Genomic DNA, 11,872 nt, shown 5'->3' with positions numbered 1-11,872 from the left:
GAAGGGGAGGAAGAGGGGATAGCTGCAGAGACAGGAAGGGGAGGAAGAGGGGATAGCTGCAGAGGCAGGAAGGGGAGGAAGAGGGGATAGCTGCAGAGACAGGAAGGGGAGGAAGAGGGGATAGCTGCAGAGACAGGAAGGGGAGGAAGAGGGGATAGCTGCAGAGGCAGGAAGGGGAGGAAGAGGGGATAGCTGCAGAGAGAGAGAGATGGGGAGAGAGAGACGGGGGAGAGATGGGGAGAGAGAGACGGGGGAGAGAGACGGGGAGAGAGAGACGGGGAGAGAGAGATGGGGAGAGAGACGGGGGAGAGAGAGACAGGGGGAGAGAGAGATGGGGAGAGAGACAGGGGGAGAGAGAGAGGGGGAGAGAGAGACAGGGGGAGAGAGAGATGGGGGAGAGAGATGGGGGAGAGAGATGGGGAGAGAGACGGGGAGAGAGATGGGGGGAGAGAGATGGGGGAGAGAGATGGGGGAGAGATGGGGAGAGAGAGGGGGAGAGAGAGACGGGGAGAGAGAGATGGGGAGAGAGAGATGGGGAGAGAGAGATGGGGAGAGAGAGACGGGGGAGAGAGAGACGGGGAGAGAGAGACGGGGAGAGAGAGATGGGGAGAGAGAGACGGGGAGAGAGAGATGGGGAGAGAGAGACGGGGAGAGATAGACGGGGAGAGAGAGATGGGGAGAGAGATGGGGGAGAGAGAGACGGGAGAGAGAGATGGGGAGAGAGAGATGGGGGAGAGAGAGGGGGAGAGAGAGATGGGGAGAGAGAGATGGGGAGAGAGAGATGGGGGGAGAGAGAGACGGGAGAGAGAGATGGGGATGGGGAGAGAGATGGGGAGAGAGAGATGGGGAGAGAGAGACGGGGGAGAGAGAGATGGGGAGAGAGAGATGGGGAGAGAGACGGGGGAGAGAGACGGGGAGAGAGAGACGGGGAGAGAGAGACGGGGGAGAGAGAGACGGGGAGAGAGAGACGGGGGGAGAGAGATGGGGAGAGAGATGGGGGAGAGAGAGACGGGGAGAGAGAGACGGGGGGAGAGAGATGGGGAGAGAGAGACGGGGGGGAGAGAGAGACGGGGAGAGAGACGGGGAGAGAGAGATGGGGAGAGAGACGGGGAGAGAGATGGGGGGGAGAGAGATGGGGGGAGAGAGATGGGGAGAGAGAGACGGGGAGAGAGAGACGGGGAGAGAGAGATGGGGAGAGAGAGATGGGGAGAGAGAGATGGGGGGAGAGAGAGACGGGAGAGAGAGATGGGGAGAGAGAGATGGGGGAGAGAGAGACGGGAGAGAGAGATGGGGAGAGAGAGATGGGGGAGAGAGATGGGGGAGAGAGAGACGGGGAGAGAGAGATGGGGAGAGAGAGATGGGGAGAGAGACGGGGAGAGAGAGACGGGGGAGAGAGACGGGGAGAGAGAGACGGGGGAGAGAGACGGGGGAGAGAGAGACGGGGGAGAGAGATGGGGAGAGAGATGGGGAGAGAGAGACGGGGAGAGAGAGACGGGGAGAGAGAGATGGGGAGAGAGAGACGGGGAGAGAGAGACGGGGAGAGAGATGGGGGAGAGAGAGATGGGGAGAGAGACGGGGGGGAGAGAGATGGGGGAGAGAGATGGGGGAGAGAGATGGGGAGAGAGAGACGGGGAGAGAGAGACGGGGAGAGAGAGATGGGGAGAGAGAGACGGGGAGAGAGAGATGGGGAGAGAGATGGGGGAGAGAGATGGGGAGAGAGAGACGGGGAGAGAGAGATGGGGAGAGAGATGGGGGAGAGAGATGGGGAGAGAGAGATGGGGAGAGAGAGATGGGGGAGAGAGACGGGGAGAGAGAGATGGGGAGAGAGACGGGGAGAGAGAGATGGGGGAGAGAGATGGGGAGAGAGAGACGGGGAGAGAGAGACGGGGAGAGAGAGATGGGGAGAGAGACGGGGGAGAGAGACGGGGGAGAGAGACGGGGAGAGAGAGACGGGGAGAGAGAGACGGGGGGAGAGAGAGACGGGGGGAGAGAGACGGGGGGAGAGAGATGGGGGGAGAGAGACGGGGAGAGAGAGACGGGGAGAGAGAGACAGAGACGGGGAGAGAGAGACGGGGGAGAGAGAGACGGGGAGAGAGAGACGGGGAGAGACAGACGGGGAGAGAGAGACGGGGGAGAGAGACGGGGAGAGAGAGACGGGGGGAGAGAGACGGGGGAGAGAGAGACGGGGAGAGAGAGACGGGGAGAGAGAGACGGGGGAGAGAGAGATGGGGGAGAGAGAGATGGGGGGGAGAGAGACGGGGAGAGAGAGGGGAGGGGAGAGAGAGACGGGAGAGAGAGACGGGGAGAGAGAGACGAGGAAGAGTGATTGTGTTGTTCCATGACCCACTATGTTTGATTGACAGCTATGAGGCGTGTCATAATAGCAAATGGATGGGGTAGCAGAGCACTGACAGCTGTCATGGTGTTAACCTGGCTGTGTGTGTGTGCGTGCGTGTGTGTGGGTGTGTGTCTGTGTATGTGTGTGTGTGTGTGTGTGTGTGTGTGTGTGTGTGTGTATATTTGTGTGCGTGTGTGTGTGTGTATATGTGTGTGTGTGTCTGTGTGTGTGTCTGTGTGTGTGTGTGTGTGTGTGTGTGCTCTGAGGTTTGAACCTGTATATGATGTCATTTATCTCACCAGGAAACTAGCCAACAGAAGGCAACGCTATAAATGTACAGGTGTCGGATCATCATTTGATCACTCTTTTGTCGCTGAGAATTTTCCTGCAACCTGTAGTGTATTTAAGTTTTTAAAAGTCTTCCAAAGTTTGTCATTTCCCCTTTTACACTAGTATTAACCGCTACAAAAATGTCCATTAATTATAATCCTCATAATAATTGACATTTCATGTTGCTGCAGGAGCGTGTGTGTGTGTGTGTGTGTGTGTGTGTGTGTGTGTGTGTGTGTGTGTGTGTGTGTGTGTGTGTAGGCCATTGATCTTTGTCCCATTGTGTAATGGCTTGGAATTGAAGACACTATTGATTGAACTGCGTCTACAGATGTAGGATCTTAATTCTCTTGTCATGTCATGCTCTCTTCTTTTCTACCTCTGTTCTATTCTCTCTTCACCTTCTCTCTCTTAACATTCTCTCTTCACGTTCTCTCTCCACCTTCTCTCTCTTCACGTTCCCTCTCTTCTCATTCTCTATTCACGTTCTCTTCACCTTCTCTCTCTCCACCTTCTCTCTCTCTTCACTTTCCCTCTCTTCACCTTCTCTCTCTCTTCACGTTCTCTCTCTTCACGTTCTCTCTCTTCACGTTCTCTCTCTTCACGTTCTCTCTTCACCTTCTCTCTCTTCACCTTCTCTCTCTCTTCACGTTCTCTCTCTTCACTTTCCCTCTCTTCACCTTCTCTCTCTCTTCACGTTCTCTCTCTTCTCGTTCTCTATTCACGTTCTCTCTCTTCACCTTCTCTCTCTTCATGTTCTCTCTCTTCACGTTCTGTCTTCACGTTCTGTCTTCACGTTCTCTCTCTTCGCCTTCTCTCTCTTCACGTTCTCTCTCTTCACGTTCTCTCTCTTCACGTTCTCTCTTCACGTTCTGTCTTCACGTTCTGTCTTCACGTTCTCTCTCTTCGCCTTCTCTCTCTTCACGTTCTCTCTCTTCACCTTCTCTCTCTTCACCTTCTCTCTCTTCTCGTTCTCTCTTCACCTTCTCTCTCTTCTCGTTCTCTCTTCACCTTCTCTCTTCACCTTCTCTCTCTTCACGTTCTCTCTCTTCACTTTCTCTCTCTTCACCTTCTCTCTCTTCTCGTTCTCTCTTCACCTTCTCTCTTCACCTTCTCTCTCTTCTCGTTCTCTCTTCACCTTCTCTCTTCACCTTCTCTCTCTTCTCGTTCTCTCTTCACCTTCTCTCTTCACCTTCTCTCTCTTCTCGTTCTCTCTTCACCTTCTCTCTTCACCTTCTCTCTCTTCTCGTTCTCTCTTCACCTTATCTCTTCACCTTCTCTCTCTTCTCGTTCTCTCTTCACCTTCTCTCTTCACCTTCTCTCTCTTCTCGTTCTCTCTCTTCTCGTTCTCTCTTCACCTTCTCTCTTCACCTTCTCTCTCTTCACATTCTCTCTCTTCACGCTCTCTCTTCACCTTCTCTCTTCACCTTCTCTCTCTTCTCGTTCTCTCTTCACCTTCTCTCTTCTCGTTCTCTCTTCACCTTCTCTCTTCACCTTCTCTCTCTTCTCGTTCTCTCTTCACCTTATCTCTTCACCTTCTCTCTCTTCTCGTTCTCTCTTCACCTTCTCTCTTCACCTTCTCTCTCTTCACCTTCTCTCTCTTCACCTTCTCTCTCTTCACCTTCTCTCTCTTCACCTTCTCTCTCTTCACCTTCTCTCTCTTCACATTCTCTCTCTTCACCTTCTCTCTCTTCACCTTCTCTCTCTTCACGTTCTCTCTTCACATTCTCTCTCTTCACATTCTCTCTCTTCACGTTCTCTCTCTTCACCTTCTCTCTCTTCACATTCTCTCTCTTCACCTTCTCTCTCTTCACCTTCTCTCTCTTCACCTTCTCTCTCTTCACCTTCCCTCTCTTCACCTTCTCTCTCTTCACCTTCTCTCTCTTCACCTTCTCTCTCTTCACTTCTCTCTCTTCACCTTCTCTCTCTTCACCTTCTCTCTCTTCACCTTCTCTCTTTTCACCTTCTCTCTCTTCACGTTCTCTCTTCACGTTCTCTCTTCACCTTCTCTCTCTTCACCTTCTCTCTCTTCACCTTCCCTCTCTTCACCTTCTCTCTTCACCTTCTCTCTCTTCACCTTCTCTCTCTTCACGTTCTCTCTTCACGTTCTCTCTCTTCACATTCTCTCTCTTCACGTTCTCTCTCTTCACCTTCTCTCTATTCACCTTCTCTCTCTTCACCTTCTCTCTCTTCACCTTCCCTCTCTTCACCTTCTCTCTTCACCTTCTCTCTTCACCTTCTCTCTCTTCACCTTCTCTCTCTTCACCTTCTCTCTCTTCACCTTCTCTCTCTTCACGTTCTCTCTCTTCACCTTCTCTCTCTTCACTTTCTCTCTCTTCACCTTCTCTCTCTTCACCTTCTCTCTCTTCACCTTCTCTCTCTTCATTCTCTCTTCACGTTCTCTCTCTTCACATTCTCTCTCTTCACCTTCTCTCTCTTCACCTTCTCTCTCTTCACATTCTCTCTCTTCACATTCTCTCTCTTCACGTTCTCTCTCTTCACGTTCTCTCTCTTCACCTTCTCTCTCTTCACCTTCTCTCTCTTCACGTTCTCTCTCTTCACCTTCTCTCTCTTCACGTTCTCTCTTCACGTTCTCTCTCTTCACCTTCTCTCTCTTCACGTTCTCGCTTCACGTTCTGTCTCTTCACATTCTCTCTCTTCACCTTCCCTCTCTTCACCTTCCCTCTCTTCACCTTCTCTCTTCACCTTCTCTCTCTTCACCTTCTCTCTCTTCACATTCTCTCTCTTCACCTTCTCTCTCTTCACCTTCCCTCTCTTCACGTTCTCTCTCTTCACCTTCTCTCTTCACCTTCTCTCTCTTCACCTTCTCTCTTCACGTTCTCTCTCTTCACCTTCTCTCTCTTCTTGTTCTGTCTTCACCTTCTCTCTCTTCACCTTCTCTCTTCACCTTCTCTCTCTTCACGTTCTCTCTCTTCACATTCTCTCTCTTCACATTCTCTCTCTTCACCTTCTCTCTCTTCACCTTCTCTCTCTTCACCTTCTCTCTCTTCACATTCTCTCTCTTCACCTTCTCTCTCTTCACATTCTCTCTCTTCAGCTTCTCTCTCTTCACGTTCTCTCTCTTCACCTTCTCTCTCTTCCATCCATATGTCTGAAACCAGTGTTCATGTGTGATCTGCACCACAGGAGGCTGGTGGCACCTTAATTTAGGAGAACCTGGCTCGTGATAATGACTGGAGCGGAGTCAGTGGAATGGTATCAAACACATGGTTTCCATGGTTTCCAGGGGTGCCGTTCCATTGGCTCTGTTCCAGCCGTTATTATGAGCCGTTCTCCACTCAGCAGCTTCCTGTGATCTACAACAATACAGGTTGTGTTAGCAACACACACACACACACACACACACACACACACACACACACACACACACACACACACACACACACACACACACACACACACAGGGCATTAGTAGCCATTGTCACGTCTTATTTTTAAAAGGGCAAGTCTTAAAGAGAAGGGCATTCACCTTTCAGAGAGGACAAAGACATTTATTTTCACCTGACATACCAACCCCTCACACACACACACACACACACACACACACACACACACACAGACACACACACACACACACTAGCACGCACGCACATGCACGCACGCACGCACACACACACACGCACGCACACACACACAGACACACACACACACATACTTGATAAAAAATGTATAATATCTAATCTTCCTTGTTTTATTGGCGCCTCCTTTTTGGTTTGCTTCCTGTCTTTAGGTTTAGTGTTTTAATTCAATTAGTCTCTTATTGGGCACATTTAGTGGGTCTCAGGGTGGGTGTCTTTTAGGTCCCAGGTTACTAGTCAACTTTCAGTGGACCTCCCCTATGAGCGTCTTTCAGAACCCCACACCGGTTTTGTTCTGGTTGTTGTCAGTGTTGGTTCCCTCTTCTGTTTGAGAGATGTGGAGGGTTGTTGTCAGTGTTGGTTCCCTCTTCTGTTTGAGAGATGTGGAGGGTTGTTGTCAGTGTTGGTTCCCTCTTATGTTTGAGAGATATGGAGGGTTGTTGTCAGTGTTCGTTCCCTCTTCTGTTTGAGAGATGTGGAGGGTTGTTGTCAGTGTTGGTTCCCTCTTCTGTTTGAGAGATGTGGAGGGTTGTTGTCAGTGTTGGTTCCCTCTTCTGTTTGAGAGATGTGGAGGGTTGTTGTCAGTGTTGGTTCCCTCTTATGTTTGAGAGATGTGGAGGGTTGTTGTCAGTGTTGGTTCCCTCTTCTGTTTGAGAGATGTGGAGGGTTGTTGTCAGTGTTGGTTCCCTCTTCTGTTTGAGAGATGTGGAGGGTTGTTGTCAGTGTTGGTTCCCTCTTCTGTTTGAGAGATGTGGAGGGTTGTTGTCAGTGTTGGTTCCCTCTTCTCTTTGAGAGATGTGGAGGGTTGTTGTCAGTGTTGGTTCCCTCTTCTGTTTGAGAGATGTGGAGGGTTGTTGTCAGTGTTGGTTCCCTCTTCTGTTTGAGATTGGTTAATGGACTCTCCAATTAATAAAACCTCATATGATTGGTGACATGGACTCTCCAATTAATAAAACCTCATATGATTGGTGACATGGACTCTCCAATTAATAAAACCTCATATGATTGGTGACATGGACTCTCCAATTAATAAAACCTCATATGATTGGTTAATGGACTCTCCAATTAATAAAACCTCATATGATTGGTGACACGGAATCTCCAATTAATAAAACCTCATATGATTGGTGACATGGACTCTCCAATTAATAACACCTCATATGATTGGTTAATGGACTCTCCAATTAATAAAACCTCATATGATTGGTGACATGGAATCTCTAATTAATAAAACCTCATATGATTGGTGACATGGACTCTCCAATTAATAAAACCTCATATGATTGGTGACATGGAATCTCTAATTAATAAAACCTCATATGATTGGTTAATGGACTCTCCAATTAATAAAACCTCATATGATTGGTGACACGGAATCTCCAATTAATAAAACCTCATATGATTGGTGACATGGACTCTCCAATTAATAACACCTCATATGATTGGTTAATGGACTCTCCAATTAATAAAACCTCATATGATTGGTGACATGGAATCTCTAATTAATAAAACCTCATATGATTGGTGACATGGACTCTCCAATTAATAAAACCTCATATGATTGGTGACATGGAATCTCTAATTAATAAAACCTCATATGATTGGTGACATGGAATCTCCAATTAATAAAACCTCATATGATTGGTTAATGGACTCTCCAATTAATAAAACCTCATATGATTGGTGACATGGACTCTCCAATTAATAAAACCTCATATGATTGGTGACATGGACTCTCCAATTAATAAAACCTCATATGATTGGTTAATGGACTCTCCAATTAATAAAACCTCATATGATTGGTGACATGGAATCTCCAATTAATAAAACCTCATATGATTGGTGACATGGACTCTCCAATTAATAAAACCTCATATGATTGGTGACATGGACTCTCCAATTAATAAAACCTCATATGATTGGTTAATGGATTCTCCAATTAATAAAACCTCATATGATTGGTGACATGGACTCTCCAATTAATAAAACCTCATATGATTGGTGACATGGACTCTCCAATTAATAAAACCTCATATGATTGGTGACATGGACTCTCCAATTAATAAAACCTCATATGATTGGTGACATGGACTCTCCAATTAATAAAACCTCATATGATTGGTGACATGGACTCTCCAATTAATAAAACCTCATATGATTGGTTAATGGATTCTCCAATTAATAAAACCTCATATGATTGGTGACATGGACTCTCCAATTAATAAAACCTCATATGATTGGTGACATGGACTCTCCAATTAATAAAACCTCATATGATTGGTGACATGGACTCTCCAATTAATAAAACCTCATATGATTGGTTAATGGACTCTCCAATTAATAAACCCCATATGGTTGGTTACAGAGATCCTCCAATTAGCTACACGTTGGTCAGTCATTAAGTCTTAATGGGATCCATTACATTTGCATGTACAAGTGAGTCATTTAGGAGACGCTCTTCTCCAGAGAAACTTAAAGTTAGTGAGTGGTTTAAACCTCTTAGGGATAGGGGTCAGTATTCGGAAGTTCGGATGAATCAGGTGCCCAAAGTAAACTGCCTGCTACTCAGGCCCAGAAGCTAGGATATGAATGTGCAGTATTAGTATTGGATAGAAAACACTCTGATATTTCTGAAACTGTTAAAATAATGTCTGTGAGTATAACATAACTTATTTGGCAAAACCCTGAGGAAAATCCATCCAGGAAATTATTTTTGGAGTCTCCTCTCCTCTCCTTTCCTCTCCTCTCCTCTCCTCCTCTCCTCTCTGCTCCTCTTCTCTTCTCTTCTCTCCTCCTCTCCTCTCCTCTCCTCTCCTCTCCTCTGTAACTCTTTCTCTAAAACTGAGAATGTTTTTTTCTGAGGCAACTTACCTGGTAAACAGATAACATTAGCTAAAAGAAATAGATATGAACCAGATGTAATATAATTACGCCAGAAGAACAGCCTGTTCAGACATGATCCAGTATTGGGGTTTCCACCCTGTTAAATAAAACGTAAATGTTATGTCTCTTCAAGCTCTTTCTGATCTATATCGTGAAAAGCTGCTGACCTCAATCTTCTCATGCTCTCTCTCTATCTCTCTCTCTCTGTCTCTCTCTCTGTGTCTCTCTCTCTCTCTCTCTCTCTCTCTCTCTCTCTCTCTCTCTCTCTCTCTCTCTCTCTGTCTCTCTCTCTCTCTGTCTCTGTCTTTCTGTCTCTGTCTCTCTCTGTCTCTGTCTCTGTCTCTGTCTCTCTCTCTCTCTCTCTCTCTCTCTCTCTCTCTATCTCTCTGTCTCTCTCTCTCTCTCTCTCTCTCTCTCTCTCTCTCTCTCTCTCTCTCTCTCTCTCTCTCTCTCTCTCTCTCTCTCTCTCTCTCTCTCTCTCTCTCTCAATTCAATTCAATTCAATTCAAATCAAGGGCTTTATTGGCATGGGAAACATGTGTTAACATTGCCAAAGCAAGTGAGGTAGATAATATATAAAGTGAATATATAAAGTGAAATAAACAATAAAAATTAACAGTAAACATTACACATACAGAAGTTTCAAAACAATAAAGACATTACAAATGTCATATTATATATATACAGTGTTTTAACAATGTACAAATGGTTAAAGGACACAAGATAAAATAAATAAGCATAAATATGGGTTGTATTTACAATGGTGTTTGTTCTTCACTGGTTGCCCTTTTCTCGTGGCAACAGGTCACAAATCTTGCTGTTTCACCCAGTAGATATGGGAGTTTATCAAAATTGGATTTGTTTTCAAATTCTTTGTGGATCTGTGTAATCTGAGGGAAATATGTCTCTCTAATATGGTCATACATTGGGCAGGAGGTTAGGAAGTGCAGCTCAGTTTCCACCTCATTTTGTGGGCAGTGAGCACATAGCCTGTCTTCTCTTGAGAGCCATGTCTGCCTACGGCGGCCTTTCTCAATAGCAAGCCTATGCTCACTGAGTCTGTACATAGTCAAGGCTTTCCTTAATTTTGGGTCAGTCACAGTGGTCAGGTATTCTGCCGCTGTGTACTCTCTGTGTAGAGCCAAATAGCATTCTAGTTTGCTCTGTTTTTTTGTTAATTCTTTCCAATGTGTCAAGTAATTATCTTTTTGTTTTCTCATGATTTGGTTGGGTCTAATTGTGTTGCTGTTCTGAGGCTCTGTGGGGTGTGTTTGTGAACAGAGCCCCATGACCAGCTTGCTTAGGGGACTCTTCTCCAGGTTCATCTCTCTGTAGGTGATGGCTCTGTGGGGTGTGTTTGTGAACAGAGCCCCAGGACCAGCTTGCTTAGGGGACTCTTCTCCAGGTTCATCTCTCTGTAGGTGATGGCTTTGTTATGGAAGGTTTGGTAATCGCTTCCTTTTAGGTGGTTGTAGAATTTAACGGCTCTTTTCTGGATTTTGATCATTAGTGGGTATCAGCCTATTTCTGCTCTGCATGCATTATTTGGTGTTCTACGTTGTACACGGAGGATATTTTTGCAGAATTCTGCATGCAGAGTCTCAATTTGGTTTTTGTCCCATTTTGTGAAATCTTGGTTGGTGAGCGGACCCCAGACCTCACAACCATAAAGGGCAATGGGCTCTATGACTGATTCAAGTATTTTTAGCCAGATCCTAATTGGTATATCAAATTTGATGTTCCTATTGATGGCGTAGAATGCCCTTCTTGCCTTGTCTCTTACATCGTTCACAGCTTTGTGGAAGTTACCTGTGGTGCTGATGTTTAGGCCAAGGTATGTATAGTTTTTTGTGTGCTCTAGGGCAACAGTGTCTAGATGGAATTTGTATTTGTGGTCCTGGTGACTGGACCTTTTTTGGAACACCATTATTTTGGTCTTACTGAGATTTACTGTCAGGGCCCAGTTCTGGCAGAATCTGTGCAGAAGATCTAGGTGCTGCTGTAGGCCGTCCTTGGTTGGTGACAGAAGCACCAGATCATCAGCAAACAGTAGACATTTGACTTCAGATTCTAGTAGGGTGAGGCCGGGTGCTGCAGACTTTTCTAGTGCCCGCGCCAATTTTCTCTCTCTATGTCTCTCTCTCTCTCTCTGTCTCTCACTCTCTCTCTCTCTCTTTCTCTCTGTCTCTCACTCTCACTCTCTCTCTCTCCCTGAGAACTTTGATATTTGCCCTCCTCTGCGCTCACAATAACAATGGTGTGAAACGATTGCCCAGCGCAGGGTTCAAACTAGTGGTGATGAAGAGTCCGAATGCTCTGCTCAGGTGACTGCAGTTCAGAATGCATTAGCAAGACATAAGAATACATCACAATTCTTGATGGAAACATTGTTTTAAATTATTTAGTTTTAAGTTTTCCCTAAACCATAGCCCTAACCTTAACCCACTCAAAATTAATACCTAAACTTAACCCTTTGAGGTGAGGATTTTTTTTCTCCAGAATTCTGCATGCAGAGAAGCAGATCCCAGACCTCACAACCATAAAGGGCAATGGGCTCCATAACTGATTCAAGTATTTTTAGCCAGATCCTAATTAGTAAGTCAAATTTTATGTTCCTTTTGATGGCATAGAAGACCCTTCTTGCTTTGTCTCTCCGATCATTCACAGCTTTGTGGAAGTTACCTGCGTCGCTAAAGTTTATGCCGAGGTAATTATAGTTACG

General features: G+C 46.3%; 1 protein-coding gene across 2 annotated transcripts in view; it reads left to right on the top strand.

The window, feature by feature from the left end:
* Positions 1-11,872, top strand: part of LOC121841693 (cell adhesion molecule 2-like) — a 685,661-nt gene that overhangs the window by 278,479 nt on the left and 395,310 nt on the right. The window lies entirely within an intron of this gene.

Source organism: Oncorhynchus tshawytscha, linkage group LG33 (assembly GCF_018296145.1).
Source record: "Oncorhynchus tshawytscha isolate Ot180627B linkage group LG33, Otsh_v2.0, whole genome shotgun sequence".
Lineage (NCBI taxonomy): Eukaryota > Metazoa > Chordata > Actinopteri > Salmoniformes > Salmonidae > Oncorhynchus > Oncorhynchus tshawytscha.
This window is presented reverse-complemented; position numbering and strand designations above follow the sequence as displayed.